The sequence below is a fragment of the Tenrec ecaudatus genome, chromosome 2 (genome assembly GCF_050624435.1).
Source record: "Tenrec ecaudatus isolate mTenEca1 chromosome 2, mTenEca1.hap1, whole genome shotgun sequence".
NCBI classification, from domain to species: domain Eukaryota; kingdom Metazoa; phylum Chordata; class Mammalia; order Afrosoricida; family Tenrecidae; genus Tenrec; species Tenrec ecaudatus.
Genome location: NC_134531.1, coordinates 221,503,413 through 221,520,822, shown reverse-complemented (window position 1 = coordinate 221,520,822; position 17,410 = coordinate 221,503,413).

Genomic DNA, 17,410 nt, shown 5'->3' with positions numbered 1-17,410 from the left:
TTTTTTAAAAAGAAAAAAAAACATATTTAAATCTTGTTAGACAATTTCACATTAAATATACTTATATTTTCTTGAGGATAGGGACGATTGCCTATACACTTTTACATCTCCTCCAGAAAAATGTTTCCACACGGACACCCCCATCCACCACCACTGCACACACAAGTCGTTTTTCACCAGAACTGGGTGTTAATCCCCGATCCCAAATGTGAAGAAGTAAGGGGTCAGAGAAGACGATGATAAACATATATCAGACACTCCACCAGCCACTCTGAGGGAGACAGATGAGGCCGTCTGCACCCGCAAATAATTACAGTCTAGAAAATTCAAAGAGGGCGGGGGGATGAAACATACAACTTTCCTCTAGTTCCTAAGTGCTTCCTCTTCCCCCACTATCATAATCCCAATTCTACTTTACAAATCTGGCTAGACCAGAGGATATACACTGGTGCAGATAGGAACTGGAAACACAGAAAATCCAGGACAGATGGACCCCTTCAGGACCAGTGGTGTGAGTGGCCATACTGGGAGGGTGGAGGGAGGATGGGGTAGAAAGGAGGAACCAATTACAAGGATCTACATATAACCTTCTCCCTAGGGACGGACAACAGAAAAGTGGGTGAAGGGAGATGTTGGACAGTGTAAAATATGACAAAATAATAATTTATAAATTATCAAGGGTTCATGAGGGAGGGGGGAGCGGGGAAAGAGGAGAAAAAATGAGGACCTAATGCCAGGGGCCTAAGTGGAGAGCAAATGTTTTGAGAATGATGAGGGCAATGAATGTACAAATGTGCTTTGCACAATTGTTGTATGTATGTATGGTGATAAGAGTTGTATGTGCCCCTAATAAAATGATTAGAAAAAAGAAAGAAAGAAAGAAAAATCCAAGGGGGAGTTCTACTCTGTCCTGTACAGTAGTCATGAGTCAGAATCAAGTTGACGGCAGTGAGCTTTGAAATAATGATGGACGTGACTTTCTTGAGAGCATATTAATAATGTCCATGGTTTACAGTATTAGAGAGTTTAGAGGCATAATTGGATACAACGAATTGTATATATTTAAAGTATACTTTTTCATAAGTTTGGATGTATGTATGCATCCATGAGACTGTTGCTACAATCAAGATAATGAACATAACCATCACTGCTTAGTTTTCCATGCTCCTGCCCCCACCCTAAGAACTACTGATGATTCAAACATTGCCATTCAAAGAACTAAAACAGATAAAGAACCTAAGATGCAGTGAGATAAAGCAAGCGCGCTAGTGTGAAACAGATAATGGCATGTAGGTCTGAGATCCAATTCGACTTAATTTCTGCATGTGATATGAGATATAAATCTAGGTTCAATCTTGTTTACAGCTAGACATTCAATTGTTCCACAATCATTTGTTGAAAAGCGTATATTTTCTCCACTGGATTTAGTTGGATCCCTTGTTGCAAATTGGTTGACTCTATCTGCTTCTATGATGTTTTCCAATTTTAAGCCAATACCACTGCATGATTGATGTTCCAGTAGTGTTTTAGGAATTTCAAGAAATCTCATATGATCAAGAATCAGTGGTATGGAAAAAAGAAGACTAAGCTGCAGTAGAGAAAAACAAGCCTTCAGGAATTGATAGAATGCCAATTGAGATGTTTCAGCAAGCTGCTGAAGCATTGGAAGCACTCACCTGTCTATGCCAAGAAACTTGGAAGACAGCTACCTGGCCCACTGAATGGCAGAGATTCATATGTGTGCCCATTCCAAAGGAAGGTGAGCCAACAGAAAGTGAAAATTATCAAATAATATTATTAATATCACATTCAAGTAAAATTTTGCTGAAGGTCATACTACAATGGTTACATCAATAGAGAGGTGGCAGAAATTCAGGCCAGATTCAGAAGAAGATGTGGCACCAGGAACATACTACAGCTGACATCAGATGGAACTTGGCTGAAAATCGAGCATCCCAGAAAGCTGTTTACTTGTGTTTTAGGGATTATGAAAAGGCACTTGACTGAATGTGTCATGCATGACAAGCTAGGGATAGTGTATTAGTCTGGGTGGACTAGAAAAACAAATTCATAGACACTCATGTGTATTAGAAAGAGCCTTCTATACGAGAGTAATGAATATTGAGAAAACATCCCAGCTCAGTCCAGATCAAGCTCATAAATTTGATATTAGCCCATATGTCTGACACCAGTTCAGATTCACAAAACACATGCAATAACGCCAAATGCAAGAAGATCACAGGCCAGTGGGTGGAAAGTCTTGTGGATCCAGGAGCTGTGAAAGCATCTCAGTGCTGGCAGGGGTCCCCACTTGGCTTCTTCAGCTCCAGGGCTCTAACTTAGCCCAATGTGTCTTGTCAGCAGGAATGTTTCACAGGGAGTGAGCCCAGTGCTCTGCCTCCAGCAATTTATCTCCTTAGCGCCTCCAAATGAGGTCATCAAACTATGTGCTGATTGACAAGCTAAACCCCACCCCTTTACTCTTAAATCTCAAACTGACAACAGATTATGTACCTACCACAAATAGCACTGAAACAGAGAGAGAGAGAGAGAGAGAGAGAGAGAATGAATTGCAGAGCACTCCATTGTTCTCATGTGGAACCTGTACACAGACCAAGAGGCAGTCAAGGGCATCAGAACAAGAAGATGTTATGTGGTTTAAAGTGGGGAAAGGGGTATGTCACCTTGAAATACGTATTCAATCTGTATGCTGAGGAAATAATTTGACAAACTAGATGATATGAAGAAGCACAAGACCTCGGCATTGGAGGAAGGCTGATTAACCCCACGGGCCATATGCAGATGACACAACCTTGTTTGCTGATAGAGAGGAGGACTTGAAGCCCTTGTTAATGGAAATCAAAGGTCGCAGCCTTCCCTGTGGATTACATGCCAATATAAAGAAAACCAAGACACTCACAAATGGACCAATAGACAATACCAGGATTCATGGTGAAGAGACTGAAGTTGCCAAGGATTTTATCTTGCTTGGATTTATAATTAACACTCATGGAAGCAGCAGTCAAGAAACAAACAAACAAAAGTATGTTTTTCTGTATATCAAATCCAGGATAGGAAACTATATAAAGACAGTAAATGGATTAATGATTCCTTGGGGTATGGCAGGGGAGATTTGGGGGAAATGGGGAGATAATAACTCTTCGCAGTATGATTGAACTATTGGATTTTAAGATATGTTAGTTATATGCCAATAAAATAGTTTTAAAAATGGAATCAGATGGTGTGTTGCATTGGGCAAATATACTACAAGGCCGCTTTAAAGTGTGGAAGAACACAAATGTCACAGAGGCATGGTGAATAATATTGAAAATACCATGGTCTGCTGGAAGAACCAGCAAATCTGTCTTGCAAGAACTACAGCCAAAATTTCCCTTAGAATCAAGGATGGTAAGATTTTGTTTTATGTTCGTCAGACATGATGTCATGAGAGACCAGCCTCTGGAGAAGGTCCACATGCCTGGTAGAGAGCCAATGAACAAGGGAGGTCCTCCTGAGGCTGCCACAATGGCCAGGTTGAGATGAGAGAGTGACCCGATGGAAATGTGAATTCCAATGGCCGCCACAATGGACTCAATACACAACAATTGTGGGGATGGCATGTGCTGTTGTCTGCAGGGTCGCCGTGAGTCAGAACCCAACAACAAACAATGACAGCCGTGTTGTAGAGGAAGGGCTTTCCCCCATAGATACAGAAAGCTGTTTTCATGGGGTGGGCTCTGGAGCCAAGTACGTGCACACCAAGTCTGGCACTGCCAAATTATAATACTTGTTAGTTAAGTTCTTTACGTTCTTAAAATGGGATAATTATATCCATCTATAGAATTACTGCAAATATTAAATCCATACATTAAAAAGTATGTAGAATAACAATCAAGAAACGTTTTAAAAAATAATTTTTGGCATAAAGCAATCACATGAGTTCCTTCGGTATTACCCTCCCTAGTTAGCAGATAAGGAATGAGAGACTCAGAAGACAAAGTGACTTGGCCGAGTTATACAGAGAGACTACATTGAGGTCTTCTGACTCTGCACTCGATCAATGAGATAGGAAGATGATGACGTAGAGATGGTGGTGGTGTGTACATATATTTAACATCCTACATGCACAACTGTTTATTTGTAATAGTCCCTCTACCAAAGGACACCACCCATGCCCCTCAACAGTAGAAGAGATCAATAGTGGCTTATTTGTTTAATGACATAGTATTATCAGTGAAAAGAAACCAACTACAGTTATATGCAGTAATCTGTGTGAATTTCATAGATGTAATGTTGAAGGAAAGAAGCAAGACATTCATCTATCATTCAAAAAACAGTCAGAAATAAGGTGACACAACAGGATGCTCAAATTATAGAACAATATCATTGGTATCGCATGGAAGTAAAATTTTGCTGATGATCATTCAACAATGGTTGCAGCAGTGCCTGGACAGGGAGCTGCCAGAGGTTCAGGCCAGACTCAGAAGAGGATGCATACCAGGGATATCATTGATGATGTCAGACGGGTCTTGGTGGAAAGCAGAGAAGACCAGAAAGAGGTTTACTTGTGCTGTACTGACTATGCAAAGACATTTGGCTGTGTGGATCATAACAGACTACGGGTAATACTTGTTTGAGGAATGGTTACATAGATGACAGGATTGTAAGTGGGGGGCAGTGATTGAACTTCTAGACAGGCACAGATGGGGATTCTAAGATGCTGGCTTTGCTAATTATTCTTTACATTCTAGGTGTTTGTGTAACATCCACATGTATAACATAGCTCGTAGTTAAAAAAATGGGGAATGGGAGCAAGAGGGTGAAGGGATTGGAGTGTATTCTGGGCAGGGGCTAAATGTTGGGAAGGAAGCATGTGCAGAGCTCAGGGATGGACATTCAACCCCATGGGGTAACATGGTGACACATGACAAAGGGATTGAGCTAGAAAATTGGGCAGTACCCACAGAATGAAGGGTAGTCTGTTATTTGCCTTGAGGTCAATGGGGAGCACTTAATTATTTAAGCTAGAGAGAGGCTGACTCAGCTTTGCACTTCCAGAACGATCCTTTGGCAGCAGTGTGCGGATATGCCTCCCAGTGACCAGGTGAGCGACGATGGAGTGGGGAACAAAAATCATTGCTTGGCTTAGTGAGTGGCATGCGGTTACTCAGGACATGTGTACAAATCCAGACTCGGCTATGGGGCCCACCGCTATGGGGCCCTACTTCAAAGGCCTGAGGTTGAACTTCTTCCCCAGAAGACAAACTGAGCAGCTAGCCTACTGGATAGTGCACTGGCCCTGATGATTAAGTTCCCTCTAGGGACTGGTCATTCATTTCTTAATGGTTTAATCATTAATATCAGGAGAGGATTTCCAATCTGGTTGCTCTTTCATGTCAACCTGGCCAATATTTGATGAAGGAGAAAGTGTCATTCCTGGCCCCCATTACTACTCATTTAGATTCTGAACATTTTGAAACAAAGCGAGACAAAGGAGAAAGAAATGTCTTCAAAGAACTGGCCATTGAAGCTAGCTAACCTTCCCTAAGAACCACGTGGTAGCATTACTTATTGCATGCTGAGTCTTGAACCCGGAAATGCTTTGTTCCATTTATAATATTACAGAGGAGAGGTATACTTAAATGTCTGTTAGTGATTATAGACTTAATAGGAGGGCAAGTCCAAAAGTATGTCTACAAAATCAGCACAACTTGTATTAAACAAAAGTATTAAAATGTAAAACTAATGTTTCTTGACGTGTGTTCCATCTAGGTCGAAATCCTTCTGAAGCTGGTGTTTCCATCTCTGTCGCCCTTCCCTGGAGACGTCTGCACACCTCCCTTACACCACCGCCTGACGGCAGTGTGGGCAGACGCAAGGGACTCAAACTCGTGTTCCTTTAAGTGTTCTTTGAGTTTGGGGGGAAACAAAAATAAGTCTGAAGGGCCAAGATTAGGGCTGTAAGGTAGATTGGGGCAGGTTTCCCAATTAAAGTCTCTTAGGATAGCCTGCTCTGGAGTGACGAACAAGTGAATTGTTATGGTGCAGGAAAAAAAAATCTAGATACAACTTCCTTGGCCTTTTTCTCATCAATACACCTTTCCATATTCTTAAAACTTCTTCCTAATTAACCCCTCTGATTGTCCTGTGGCCTGTGAGAAACTATATCAGGATTACACCCTTGGAATCCCTAAAAATAGTTGCTATAACCTTCTGGGCTATAATCTCTCTGCTTTGAATTTCGCTGGCCCAGCAGATCCCCCTGGAAGTTACTGCTTTGATTGGACCTTGCTCTCTAGGTCATATTGGTGAGTCCAAGACTCATCCCTACTTAGGATTTCTTCCAAAGAACCGTCTTCATTGGCTTTGACCTTGCTCAAAAAAAGGTTGATGGACTGATGGAAAATTCAGTTCTTTAAGGCAGATGATCTTTATGCAGTACTTTTTTTTTTTTAGTATCCTTTTCTTGTTCTTTTTCAGGACTAAAATTCCAAAACCGATTGCCATTGAGTCGATGCTGACTCACAGCAACCCTATAGGACAGAGCAGAATCGTCCCGGTGGGTTTCGGAGACTGCAACTCTTTACGAGAGTGGAAAGCATCATCGTTCTCCCGAGGAGTGGCTGGTGATTTTGAATTGCTGACCTTGTGATTAACAGCCAAAAGAGATAAAGACAAATGTACTACAGAGGGGGCTTGTATGCAGTACTCCACTGATTGCAGACACTGTTTTTCATTTTAATAAATAATTATTTTAATAAATAATTTTATTGGGGGCTCTTACAGCTCTTATAATAATGTATATGTCAATTGTATCAAGTACATTTGTATATATGTTGTACATATGTTACCATCATCATTTCCAAAACATTTTCTATTTGAGCCCTTGGTATCAACTCCTCTTTTTTTCCCCTCCCTCTCCTACCCCCGTGAACCCCGTGAAAATAATTTATAAATCATTTTCATATCTTACACTGTCCACTGTCTCCTGTCACCCATGTTTCTGTTGTTCAACCCCCTGGGGATGGGGGCGGGGTGTTGTACGTTGATCATTGTGATCGGTTCTCCCTTTCTCCTTCCACCTTGCCCCTACCCTCATGGTATCGCTATTCTCATTATCAGTACTGGAATCTGTGTGTTGAGAGCTTTTATCTGTGCCAGTGTACATTATCTGATCTAGCCAGATTTGTAAGACAGAACTGGGGTCATGATGGTGGGAGAGAAGAAGCATTAAAAAACTAGAGGAATAGACATCAAAGGAAAAAAATCATACCATTGTGTGCTTACCTTCCCAATACGATTGCTGAAGACAAAAGGGTGCAAAAGGAAATGTGGTGAAGAAAGCTGATGGTGCCCAGCTATCAAAAGATATAGCATCTGGGGTCTTAAAGGCTTGCAGGTAAACAAGCAGCCATCTAGTTCAGAAGCATGCAGTGTAGCACTGATGAAACCTACAACTTTCCTCTAGTTCCTAAATGCTTCCTCCCCCACCCCCGCCACCTATCATGATCCCAATCTACCTTGCAAATCTGACTAGACCAGAGGATGTACACTGGTACAGATAGGAACTGGAAACACAGGGAATGCAGGACAGATGATCCCTTCAGGACCAGTGCTGAGATACCTGAAGGGTGGAGGGAGGGTGGGGTGGAAAGGGGGAAGGATCTACATGTAACCTCCTCTGGGGATGGGCAACAGAAAAGTGGGAGATGTTGAACAGTGTAAGATATGACAAAATAATAACAATTTAGAAATTATCAAGGGTTCATGAGGCAAGTGGGGAGCGGAGAGGGAGGGGAAAATGAGCTGATACAAAGGGCTCAAGTAGAAAGCAAATGTTTTGAGAATGATGATGGCAACAAATATACAAATGTGCTTGACACAATGAATGGATGTATGGATTGTGATAAGATTTGTATGATTCCCCAATAAAATGATTTTAAAAACCCACAAAAACTAGAGGAACGTTGTGTGTTTCGCGGGTGCTATACTGCACCCTGGCTAGCTTGTCCCTTCCTTGTGACTCTTCTGTGAGGGGGTGTCCAATTATCTAGACAGGCTTCGGGTCTCCATTCCAATCCCTCTCCTTCACATCAGAATGGTTGTTTGCAGACACATGTTTAAATGTATTTTGTTTGGAATGAACTTGCATATGTACAAACTAGAACCCTAATAGCAATACTTTTTCACTTACATTTGCGTTCCGCCAGGGATGGACTGGTTTCTTTATTCAAATAGGGAGTTAAATTCCCAAGATAGCTCCTGCTATTTTTCTAAGGTCTCAGTAAAACTAGCCTGAAACTTCAAGATAAACTTATTGTGGGAGAGATTATCTGATTACCTCCAATTATGTTGTTATTTTAATTGCACCTAAAGGAATCCCCACCCCACCTCTAGCACAGAGCTTGCTGCCAACAAGCTGATTCTGACTCAAAATGACTTTGTATCAGTTTTCCATGGCTGTAAACATTTATGGGAGCAGATAGCCTCCTCTTTCTCTTGAGGAGCAGCTAGAGGGTTTGAACCACTGACCTTGTGGTTTTAAATCAGGAAAGGTATGTGGCAGGGTTGTATCCTTTCACTATCCTTATTCAATCAGCATGCTGAGAAAATAATCTGAGAAACTGGACTATATGAAGAAGAACGCGGCATCATGACCGAAGACTTTTTAATAACCTTTGATATGCAGATGACATATCCTTGCTTGCAACAGGGAGGAAGACATGAAGCACTTGCTGATGAAGATCAAGGATTGCAGCCTTCACTAAGGATTGCAACTCAATGTAAAGAAAACCTAAATCCTCACAACTGGACACCAAGATAAATGGAATAAGTTTGAAGTTGTGAAGGATTTTGTCTTGCTTGGATCCACAAGCAATGCTCATGGAAGCAGCAGTCAAGAGATCAAAAGACACTTTGCATTTGGTAAATCTACACGATAGTACTGAAAATCAAGGATGTTGCTTTGAGGACTAAGGTGCCCCAAACCCAAGCCATGAATGGTACTTTCCATGGCCTCATAAGCATGTGTAAGTTGGACTTTGAATAAAGAAGACTGAAGAAGAACTGATGGATTTGAATTGTGCTGGAGAAAAATATTAAAAGTACCATGGACTGCTAAAGGTACAAACAAATCTGTTTGGGAAGAAGTAGGGCCAGAGTGCTCCTTAGAGGCAAGAATGGCCAGACTTTGTCTTATATGTTGTCATAGTTGTGAAGTACCATCGAGGCAGTTCCAACCTGCAGTCACCCTGTGCCCAACAGGAGGACACACTGCCCAGACCGGCCCATCCTCTCAACTGCTCTGATGTCTGAGCTCACTGTTGCAGCCTCTGCATCTCTCCATCTCCTTGCGGGCCGTCCTCCTTCTTGCTGCCCATCCACTTGATCCAGCATGAGGTCCTTCTCTAAGGACTCATCTCTCACCTTACCTATAGTCAGGAGAGAGCAGAGGTGAGAGTGGTGCAGGGCTGGACAGTGTTGCATTATGTTGTGCACCAGGTTGCTGGGGGTTGGATGGCACTCAACAACAACAACAGCAAGGAGAGACCTCTGTGGGTTTGAAGGAAGAAGGGGAAAGTCATTTGTAGCACCTAGACCATCCACACACTTCTCTGGTTTGAGAATGAGCAAACATGTAATCAAGATGCATGGATATTTGTGGTGGTGTGAAAGTTCTTACTATGCCAGCTCTTCTACCCAACTCTTAGCAACGCCCACCAAATCACTGGGTGGGGCTCTGCCAACAGGGTGTGTGTAACACAAATAGAGAGGATTGATCCGTTTTCCTTACCACCCTCCTGCTTGTAAGCATGAGCCATGTTTGCAGAGAGAAACTTGGAGCACCTTGGTAGAGCAGGTTCAGCATGTCTGTCTGAAGTGGTGGAGGCTATGGGCAAAATATTGAATGATGCAGGAAGCATCAAAAGCAGATGGGAGGAATACACAGAGTCACTGAACCAAAAAGAATTGGTTGACATTCAACCATTTCAGGCGGTAACACATGAAGGAAGAAATCTAAACTACACTACAGACATTAGCAAAAAGCAAGGTCCCGGGAACTGACAGCATGCCAACCGAAGTGTCTCAACGAAATGGACGCAGTTCTGGAGGCACTCACTCGTCTAGGCCAAGACAGCTGGAAGACAGCTACCTGGCCAGCTGACGGAAGAGATCGTATTTGGGTTCATTCCACAGAAAAGTGACACCCCCAACCCCCACCATGTAGAAACTATGGAACAATATCATTAATAGTCGATGCAAGTACAATTTGGCTGAATGTAATTTTAAAATGGTTTCAGTTGTACACTGGCACGGAGCTGCCAGAAAGTCAAGGCAGTTTAAAAGTGAAGCAAAGGATATCGTTGTTGACAACAAATGGATGTTAGCTGAAAGCAGAGAATACCAGAAAGGTGTTTTTTGACTTGTGTTCTGTGACTATGTAGCGCATACACGTTGATCATAACAAACTATGGATACATTGAGAAGGATGGGAATTCTAGGACAGTTCTGTGTCCTCATATTAGAGGCTGTACATAGACCAAGAGGCAGTCCGATGAATAGAACAAAGGGAAACTGAAAGTTTTAAAATTAGGAAAGCTGTGAGTCAGGGTCGTATCTTCTCCCCACACTTACCCAATGTGTACGCTGAGCAAACAATCTGAGAAGCTGGGCTCGGCGGAGAGGAACTGGGCCTCAGGATTAGAGGACGCCTCATCAACAACCTGCAACAGGTAGATAACCTGAGTTGCTTGCTGAAAGCCAAGCGGACTTGGCCTCACTGATGAAGATAAAAAACATACTGCCTTCAGCATGGATTACAATTTAATTTGAAGAAAACAAAATTCCTCACAACTGGACCAGTAAACAACATCATGTTACATGGACAAAAGATTAAAGGAGGTCTAGACAAAGACATGTACATGCAAATATATATAGGAGGATGGGGAAATAGATCTATGTGTCTATATTTATAGGTCAAGTATTAAGGTGGCGGAAGGACCTTGGGCCTCTACTCAAACACTCCCTCAATGCATGAATACCTTCTTTTATTAAATTGGAACTCTATGATGCTCACTCTCCCGACACAACGGCTGGAGCCAAAGTGGGTGAACAAGTAAATGTGGTGAAGAAAGCTGATGGTGCCCGGCTATCAAAAGAGATAGTGACTGGGGTCTTAAAGGCTTGAAGATAAACAAGCGGCCATCTAGCTCAGAAGCAACAAAGTCCACATGGAAGAACACACCAGCCTGTGTGATCGAGTGGTCCCAAAGGGATCAGTTACCAGGCATCAAAGAACAAAAAATCATATCATTGACTGCACACCTCCATGATAGGATCGCTGAAGACAAATGGGTGCATAAGCAAATGTGGTGAAGAAAGCTGATGGTGCCCGGCTATCAAAAGAGATAGTGTCTGGGGTCTTAAAGGCTTGAAGGTGAACAAGCGGCCATCTAACTCAGAAGCAAATAAGCCCACATGGAAGAAGCACACCGGCCAGTGCGATCACGAGGTGCCCCAGGGACCAGATATAAGGCATCATGCAAAAAAAAAAGATATAAGTGTGTGTATGTATGTGTATATATGTGTATATGTATATATGTATATATATCATATTAAATAAAGGGGGAAGTGCAGAGTGGAGACCCAAGGCCCAAGTGTCGGCCAATGGAGATCCCCTCATAGAGGGGTTTAGGAGAGGAGATGGGTTAATTAGGGTGTGAGGTAGTATCGATGAAGAACACAGCTTTCCCCCAGATCCTGGATGCTTCCTCCCCCCAACTACCATGATCCGAATTCTACCTTGCAGGGCTGGATAGGACAGAGGCTGTACACTGGTACATATGAGGGTTGGAGGTACAGGGAATCCAGGGTGGATGATACCTTCAGGACCAAGGGTGTGAGGGACGATGCTGGGAGAGTGGAGGGTGAGTGGGTTGGAAAGGGGGAACTGATTACAAGGATCCACATGTGACCTCTTCCCTGGGAGAGGGACAGCAGAGAAGGGGGGAAGGGAGACTCCGGATAGGGCAAGATATGACAAAATAACGAGGTATAAATTACCAAGGGCATATGAGGGAGGGGGGAATGGGGAGAGAGGGGGGGAAAAAAAAGAGGACCTGATGCAAGGGGCTTAAGTGGAGAGCAAATGCCTTGAGAATGATTGGGGCAGGGAATGTATGGATGTGCTTTATACAATTGATGTATGTATATGTATGGATTGTGGTAATAGTTGTTTGAGTCCCTAATAAAATGTAAAAGAAGAAAAGAGAAAAAAATGATTAGGGCAAAGACTGTACAGATGTGCTTTATACAATTGATGTATGTATATGTATGAACTGTGAAAAGAATTGTATCAGCCCCAATAAATTGTTAAAAAAAACAAACAAAAACAAAAACAAAAAAGCAGACAACTAAATTCAGATAATCTAGTTGAAAAAGCTAACTCAGTCCCATAGAGGCAGACCAGTCTGGAATAAAATTATGTATGGTGACAGATATTCTTAATGATGAACATAATTAATTGCTCAACAAATCTTAATAATAGTGTTTAGCATTAAGAGCATCTTGCTTTGTTCTAATTCTTTTGAAAGAAATCCATGTAGGTTTACTATGAAAGGCACTAACTCCATTCTAAAGTGATCTGGATAAATGTCTCAATTTTTTCTGCTTTGCCTGAAAAATAGCAAAAGTGTGTATTAAACATGTTATTTTCAACCACCACCAAAAAACAAAGATTAAAGTTGTCAAGGATTTCGTTTTGCTTAGTACACAATCAACGATCATGGAAGCAAGAGTCATGAGACCAAATGGCATGTTATATTGGGGAAATCTGCAGTACAGACTCTCTTTAAAGTGTTAAAGAGCAGAGATGTCACCTGGAAGACTCACGCGTATCTGACTCTAGCCATGCTATGTTCAATGGTCTCATCTGCCTGCTGGGCAGTGCTTAAGGGAGACTGGAGAAGAGTTGATGCATGTGAATGATGATGCTGGTGAAGAATATAGAGATTACCATGGACTGCCAGAAGAACACACAAATCTGTCTTGGGAGAAGGATAGCTGGGTGCTCTTTAGCTGCAAGGATGGTGAGAGTCTGTCTCACGTGCTGTGGATGTGTACTTAGGAGAGACCAGACCTTGGACAAGGACATCATGCTTGGTCAAATAGAGGGTCAATGGAAAAGAGGAAGACCCTCAGAGATGGCTTGACATGGTTTCTGTAAAAATTGGCTCCAGCCTAACAACCATGGATTGCCAGAGAAGAAACAAATTTGGAGAAAGTATAGCCAGAATTCTCCATAGACTTGAGTGTGGAGATACTTTGCCTTACTTCCCCAGCGCAGGACATCATGCTTACAGTAGCAAGAGGGGAAATCTTCCATGAAGTAGACGTTTGCTGCAACAATGGGATCAAACACACCAACGCTTGCAGGGCTGGTGTAGGGTTGGACATAGTGTTGCCATGAGCCGGAGCGGACCTGATGTCAACTACCAACAAAAGGGAGGTTTAGTAACATGGATGCTGGCAGGGGGGTTGCAGGCATAAGGGAACAGTACAGGACAGGGCCGCAGTAACTGTTGGTGGATGAACTGATAGTTGCTCCGTCTACACTGTCTAGCGAGTCTAGTGAAGTGCAGTGTAAGGCCCAGTGGGCTGTTTTTAAGTTGTGTGTTTTGAACATGTGAAAGAGTATTAATACTGATCTTGTAGTGAGAAATAAATACCAATACATAGAAATCACTTAGAACAATGCCAGGCACATAGCAAGTGCTCAGAACATGCTAGTAACAGAAATTACAGCACCTTTGATGATTAATGGTCTTACGTGAGCTCAAGTTCAGGACTCATTATACAGCATATTCATTTTCTAGGAAGCCTCAGTAGCATAATGGTTATGAATTGTCTTGCTGGCCAGAAGGTTGGGAGTTCAAAACCACCAGCAGCTCTGTGAGACAAAGATGAGGCTTTCCACTTCCAGAAACAGTTACAGGCTCAAAACCCCACAGGGGCAGTTCTAGACTGTGGTATAGGGCTGCCATGAGTTGGAATGCACTCAATGGCAGTGGGTTTGTTTTTTATTTCTTAGGGTTTCTACAACAAAAATATCACCTCTCAAATGGCTTTTTAAGAAGAGAAATGTATTGTCTCTAAGTTATGAAGGCTGGAAGCTCAAATTCAGGAAGCTGAAAAGGCCCGGCTCTTTCTGAAGCTTCTAGGGGAAGGTCCTGTTCTCTACTGACAACTGGGGTTACCAGATGCTGCTCGGAGTCCCTTGGCGTATAGATGCACCTTCATGCAGCCTGCCTTCCTTCTGTGTGTCTTTCTGCGGCACTGTTATAAGGAACCACCCTACGCCTGTATGATCCTAACCTCTTCACAGACGGCATTTCCCAATCAGAGGACCCTCACGGGTTGTTGAGGGACAATTCAGTCCATAACATAGAGTAATAAAAATAAAGGTGCTAATACAGACTCACAGCGCACCCTAGTTACTTTTGGAAAAATAGGACTGGATTTTAACTTTTATTTTTTTACCCCTTTCCTCCCCACCTCCACCCCCAAACTTGACAATTACAAACAATTCTGGATCTTCACCTTTTAAACATGCATCATATTAAAGGTTTTAGAGACCAAGTATGATAAGTGTATTTTATTTTTAATTAAGCCACCGACGATGACAATGCTGTTTTTTATTTCGAAATGCTGACTACTCACATTGTGAATTTTGTGAAATTGTATTTGTTATTTAATAAGAAGACATTAAATTTTAGCTGTATTGCTTAGGATTTCTATTTCTTTTTTAAATGAAGCCAATATTCTGGTGGTGTGATTTTTTTTAAGCTTGTGGGAGAAAAATTAAGGGAGCCGCTGTCTCTTTTCCTTTAACAAGAAATGGAATGGGCCCTTGGGGGGTCTGGGAGCAGGAGTGGGGTGATCTGTGTAGTGAGACATTGTGCAATCTCTTGACAGGTTGGAGCAGAGGAGATACAGGATGGAGTTAGCCCCTCACTCACCTCTGGTCATAGGGGAAAGGCGCAGAGCTTCTCCGAGGAAATGCTAAAAGCTGAAGTGAGTTTGTGTCTTTGGTTTGGCCGAGTACTGTGTGGTCCATATTTTCTCCTCTCCAAGCAAGAGGCCATGCAGTTGACATCGAGGAGGGATCCCACTGGAAAATCTGCAACTCACTGCTGAAGCTCCAGAAATTCCCAGTTTTCTTCTGGAATTATAGCACGCTGCTTTAAAACCAAAGGTGAAATTAGTTGTCTCTAACTAGGTAATTCGGATGAATACTGTGGGGCTTCTCTCTGGAAGAACACAGGCTGTGGAGACTAGAACAGAAAAGGTGAAAACCTACATATCTCGGAAGAGCTCGTGCTGAAGGCATCCTCCTTATCTTTTATAGGGAACGGGAGGTGGGAGATGCGAACAGAAGGACCTTTGATGAGGTGGACAAAGGTACTCTATTCTTGGCATACATGGGAACCCACCGAGTCGGAGAACTGGAGGCTAGAAATATAGATGGTGGCTAACAGGTTCTGTCTGGGTACAAATTTTCTCTCTACTACTCTTTGTGTGCCTGAGTTACTAAGATAATTTCTTGCATGCCTATGTTTCCTAACCCCTACTGTGCGTGAGTTTGAAGTTCCACTGGGGTGCAAACAACGAATTGCTTTGCCACTCACTAAAAGGCTAGTGGTTCAAACACACCGGGAAGAAAGGCCTGGTTACCTGCTTCTGACACACACTGTAACCACTATGGGTTGGAATCACTCCCCACCCCCTCCATAAAGTGAGGTTGGTAATAATACTGGTAATAATCCTTGTCTAGGGGTTGTTGTAACATTGTATAGGGGCTGAATTATCTTTCAAATTCATTCAACACAAACTTTTTTTGTGTGAAGCCCCTGCTCAAGACACAAACGTTAACACCTCAGCCTGGTACCCCCTAGTTGTTAGGTGCCATCAAGTGCACTCTGGCTCATGGAGGACCTGTGCACAGGATGAAACAATGTCCAGTCCTGTACCAGCCTCACGATTGTTATGCTTGAGCTAGCTGTTTCAGCGACGGTGTCCGTCCAGCTTGTTGAAGGTCTTCCTCTTTTCTCTGCTCCTGTTCTTCACCAAGCATAATGCCCTTCTCCAGAGATGATCACTAAAGAACTTTGGAGATGACTAATCTTTCACTTGTGCAGATGTACCTGCTGCATAGGACCTCTTTGGAGAATTGAAAAGCAAGGATGTTACTCTGACGTGTACCTGACCCAAGCCACGATATTTTCCACTGCCTTTTGTGAGGCATGTGAGGATATGGAACAAAAGAGACTGAAGAAGAACAGATGCCTTTGAATTATGGTGCTGGAGAAGAATATTGAAACTAGCATAGACAAAGACGATTGAAAGTACCAAGGACAAACACATCTCTCATGGAAGTACAGGCAGAGTGGTCCTTAGAGGCAGAGATGGCAAAACTCTGTCTTAACATACTTTGGACATGTTGTCCGGCGAGCCGTTTAGGAGGGAGTTAGCGAAAAAGAGGAAGGTCTTCAACCAGGTGGATTGACACAGTGGCTGCAACAATGGGCTTAGAATCTAAATCCATGATGAACAATTACTTGAAGACCACTGGTTTGAGTCTAAGCATTAGCCTGCCTTTGACATCCACACGTGGGTCAGGCCGGCCAGGCACCACAGAGAACGCCACCTATGGGACCTTACTGCTTAGGGGCCAGGCGCCATTCTCCGTGCGTTCAACGCACCAACGCAGGCAGTCCGCTTTCAGCAAAAGGAGCATGCCCAAGGTCACTCGAGTCGGCAGGGATGCAGTGGCCAACCTTGACCCCGTGCGGCCACCCCGGGGCCTGCACCGCACCTAGTCCATGGAAGGGACCCCGGGAAGACAGGGCTTGGGGACTGCAGGCAACAGGACCTCTCGGAACCGCGTGCAAAACCCGCAATGGGAAAACCCCAAGCCGGCCGCGCCCCCTTCCCCCCCACTCCCCGCCCTGCCCTGCACAGCTCGGGCGCGGAGCGGGTCCACGCGCCGGGAGGTCCCCGGAGAAAAGCGCGTGCACGGACGAGACCGCAGCGCACGCGCACGGAGGAGCCGAAAGGCATGGAAAGTTCCAGAGGTTTTCAGAACCCCAGGTAGCAGCCACACGCCGGGGGCGGGGCCGTGCGGCCTCCGCTGACCTTTCCAACAGTTCCGCGACGCTGCCGTCAGTCAAATTAGAGGCCAGGTCGGGCCCGGGACCCTGCTCCGCGCGCCGCAGAGTGCGGGGCTCTGGAGGGGGCGTGGCCGGGTCCCTTTAAGGAAGGGGCGGGGCGGTTGTGGCCGGTAGCTCCACGGGGGTGTGGCCTTTGAGGGGGCGGGCCGGGGGCGTGGCCTTCCGTCTGCGCAAGTGCCAGC